Below are 4,768 nucleotides of genomic sequence, written 5' to 3' on the forward strand. Positions count from 1 at the left end.
GTCGTTGGATCCAATAGGTTCCGTTAGAAAAGTCCGAGTTCGTTGCGTATGTCTTCATCCGTAGGGGGGTTCCGTCGATTCCGTTTGCATAGTCCATTTCCGTAGCATGTGTCTTTATAAGAGGGGTTTCTATCAGTTCCGTTTGCATAACCCATTTCCATTGCATATGTTATCGTTAGAAGAGGGGATGGTTCCGATTTGTTCCGGGTGCATAATCCGAGTTCGTTTGCGTAGGTCAGGGGGGAGTTTTGCTGCATTTAGTTGCCTCTTACGACATGGGTCAGCGACCCCGGGGTAGTATTCTAATGCCGCTACCCCACAGCCAACCACCACCGGGGAGTATCTGAGGAGGTATGACAATACCTTCCTCGAAGTGGATTTCGTAGGAAAGGGGTTAACCACTGTCGGGGATACCCATTTGTAGAGTTCTTGATGCCGGGCGAGCATCTCGAGTCGGTGAAGTGAAGGATGTCGTCACTGTTGGGAAACATCCGAGACGTAGCTTTCAAAGTCCCCAATGTGTGCAGACTGCGCTTGTCCAGGACAAGCTGCTCTCGATCTGGCACACGACGGGCAGAAAAGAAGCGGGCCAAAAATCCTAGGGTGGTCAGCAAACGTGAAACAAAAAGACTGGACTGCGTGGGTACGCTGCGTTCGTGCGCGGGATGCTCCACCTTCGGCTGATATCTGAGTAGTGCGGTTTCCAAGGTCTGAAGCTGCGGGGATAAGACTCTACCTTCTTTGCAGTGAAAATCGTTGGGAAAGGGTTATTCCACCTACGGGTAGAGTGGCTCTCGACGCCGGGTGAGCCATTTGAGTCGGAGTTAGTTAACGTCTTCGTCGGGAATCATCCGAGTATTTGCGTAAAGACACGCGTGGGTGCTGTGCCAGGCGCGAGTCTATGATAAGCTGGTCTCGATCGGCACACGACGGGCACAAAGGAGACAAACATCGATAAGAGGTCGGGCTTCGAGTCGCTAGAGGAGAGGTCAGGCTTCGAATCTTCAGGAGGAGGTGTTTGTGTGGTCGACCCTGAGTCTTTACAATAAGAGGTCGGGTCTCGAGTGGTAAGAGAAGGTATCAGGCCTTTATTCAACAAAAGGAGGGGTATAAGAGGTCGCTAGAGGAAAGAACGGGCATTGAATCGTGCAGAGGAGAGGTCAAAATAGATTCGATGCGAAGAGGGGTCGGATCTTGAGTCTTTAAAGGAGAGATCAGGCCAAGAGGAGAATCGGGTTTACCGTCCTACATGTTTTTGGAAGACAAGTCAGCAACCTTGGACCTTGATATCTGTAACCTCTTCGCTGAAAAATTCCGTAGTACTTTTGATTCTGGTTCAATATCCACGGACCAGTTGACTATTGCGGCTAGGTACGTCCCACGTCAGAGCACTTCCTTTCATCACATCGTAATCGATGACGATACCATCTTGAAAGCGACTGCTAAGCTGAAATCCAGTGTTTCTGCAGGTCCGGATGGCATTCCAGCGACTTTCCTGAAACGATATATATCACATATGCTGACTCCTATAAAACGAATCTTCCAAGCATCGCTCACGGAATCCACGTTCTCTTCCATTTGGAAAGAGACTTACACGTTTCCGGTCTACAAAAAAAGGTGACAGGAAGAACGTTAACAATTATCGCGGTATTTCTGCCCTATGTGCGATCGCCAAACTGTTTGAGCTGGTTGTATTAGATCCATTTTTCTCGTATTGCAATTTTTATTTCTCTAACGAACAACATGGATTCATGCCCAAGGGCTCTGCGACAACAAACTTGTCGACCTTCACATCTTCCGTGCAAAACAGCTTTGCCAAAGGATCTCATACCGACGTTATCTACACCGACCTGACCGCAGCATTCGACAAGGTAAACCATAAAATAGCCATAGCCAAACTAGATCGTATCGGTATTTGCGGCTCTTTACTGGAATGGTTCCGTAGCTACCTGGTAGGACGGAAACTTATTGTACGATCAGGTGAATCATTTTCCAGTCAATTCCCTGCCTCTTCTGGAGTACCTCAAAGGAGCCACCTAGGACCCATAATATTTCTGATCTACTTCAACGACGTGCTACTGCTTCTCGATGAACCAAAACTGGCGTATGCCGACTACTTGAAATTGTTTCAACCCATCAACAGCCCCGAAGATGTCAACGTCTTGCAGAGTCAGTTTAACATCTTCGCCGCCTGATGTGATGTCAATTGCCTTCCCTTGAATCGCAACAAATGTACGGTAATTTCGTTTACACGCAAGCGGCAACCGCTATCGGCTGATTATTTTCTGGGACATGAGGCTGTTGCACGAGTTGAGCATGCGAAAGACCTTGGTGTGATCCTGGGCAATCGGCTGGATTTCAAGATCCACACAAACTACATCGTCGATACAGCTTCCAGATACCTGGGTCTTTTATTCCGAATGACAAAAGACTTTAAGGATATTTATTGTCTCAAAAGTCTTTACTGCAGCTTGGTTCGATCGTCTCTCGAATATGCCTCGGCTGTATGGTATCCCTACTACCAAAATGGCTCGGAACGTAACGAGGCCATCCAGAGGCGTTTTTTGCGCTTCGCTCTCCGGAACCTGAACTGGCAAGACCCGTTCCGACTACCCAGCTACAAAAGCCGCTGCCGCCTTATCGACATCGACACGCTGCAGGCCCGTCGGGCCTCTATTGTCGCCGATCTGCTTACGTCGAGAACCGACTGCCCGGCACTGCTAGAAGCACTTCAACTCAGCGTACGATCTCGAGGCTCTTTGCTCCTCTTCGACAGAATAACTACGGAGTTAATACAGCGCTATTTGGTGCAATAAGGACGTTTAACCGCTTCTTCGATCATTTTGATTTTGACGTTTCGAGGGAATTATTCCGAAGAAGAATCCTAAGTGCTTTAAGTATAGTATAGGGTAAATTCTGTGTAGTTCTAGTTTGTCTTTAATTTTTAACATTTGGATCAATATGTGATCTGTTGATGTTAATAAACAAATAACAAATAAAAAAAATACAAAAAGGAAATACAAGACACGAAAATTGAAAACTCTACTGAGTATAAAAGAATGTTAAACATCTTTACGGAATATAAAGGATTGTTAACCCTACCCTACCCTAATAAACGAAATCCGTTTGTTATATAATCTTAATTGTCTCGGTTGATTATGACTTTATTTGCTAGAGAAATATTAAACAGATTTACGCAAGCTGTAGTACATTTTCGCATTTGGTGTTATCGAAAACAAGAATCGTCATTTTAGTTTAAGATTTTAAGAATCTTAGGTAAATTTTGAACGTTACCTCCAAAACACTGAAAACTTCCAGCCAAAATGATTTTCTTCTTCCTCATAACTGTAATTTCCATGAGCATGAATCGTATTTCTTGAATGACGTTATCGCAAACCGTTAAGAGCATTCGAAAGCCATTGAGATGAAATAATTTAACTAATCGCTACCATAAATCTTTTTTTCTAGTTTTCTTCCTCCATTGTCGTTTGAAATGTCATTTCCCTTCGTGAAGTGCATCGTCTGTTTCGGAAAATGCTACAACCAAAACCAATGCGCGCCCTGGAAAGATGTTAGTTGGAAGTGTGCTATACATAGCATGGTAGATACCTTTTACCTATTCTAGGTCCAGCTCGACCAACTTCACCGGTTTTCCCTAAATACTGTGTGTCTTCGTTAGAGGGTTCAGAGCAGAATGCACCCGGCCATGAAGGCGGCCACAAAAGCTCCCGGAAGGTGGCAACAGAACCGAGAACCGAGTTTAACAACGAATTCAGTTTGTAAAACACCGGCAACAATTTGCTCCGTCATCATGCATATTCATAAGGTAACAGTTTTCCCACTGCCACTTACAAAACAATATTTAAATATGCAGCACCCCTCTCTCAGTTTCATTTTGCCCGTCTCCCTTCTTGGATGTGTCCACCCACACCACACCATTACAGTCTGGATAGGGTTGTTCCCGGGTACGGAAAACTTCCCGAATCGTCCCGGTGCCCGGATATCTCCGGCCACATTCCTGTCTTTTCGTTTCGTGTTGGTGGAGTTTTTTGGGGGTAACCATAATGCACTCAACACTTTGCCCCGAATCTCGGCCACTCCATTGCCCTTCCCCAGCACCCGAGTTGTGAATGGTGCAAATGATGACACAATCAAGATCTCATTCCGCCCTCTCTGCTCGAATGATATGGACCCGCCAATGGGAGTGACAATTGGGGCAACCGATATGTATAAAATATGTGCCGGAGATGGAATTGGACGTTTTGCGGTGCGAATGGTTGCACACTTCCTGTGTGGGTCCGGGTGTAGGCTGTTTGTGCGTGTATTTCGGTATAAGTATGAAACGACCCTGTTATCGTTTTCCAAAATTGGTCGAATTGTAAACAGCAAGCAAACGAGCCAGAGTGTGTGGCGCGGCTTGGTGTATTTGAGATTTTCCCACCGGTGACATATCGTATATCCTTTTATCAATATTCTAGCAGGTCATATTATGTGGCGAATTTTCACCCACATTTGCAATGATGGCGCAAGGGCACCAGGTGTCCGGAAAAAAATTGGTGGAAACAAATCGCCGGTGCGTGTGAATTCATAAATATTAGCCGCGGGAGTAAATCACCTATAGAGCTGTTAAATATTTTTGAGAATTCAAATGAGAACATTTGAACCCATGTAACAGTTTTGGATTGTTTCACAATGTTCATTTCAGTTGAAGTTGCAACGACTATAAGATATATTGGAACTTACAGATAATTTGATAAAATTTAAACGT

The sequence above is a fragment of the Uranotaenia lowii genome, chromosome 2 (assembly GCF_029784155.1).
Source record: "Uranotaenia lowii strain MFRU-FL chromosome 2, ASM2978415v1, whole genome shotgun sequence".
Lineage (NCBI taxonomy): Eukaryota > Metazoa > Arthropoda > Insecta > Diptera > Culicidae > Uranotaenia > Uranotaenia lowii.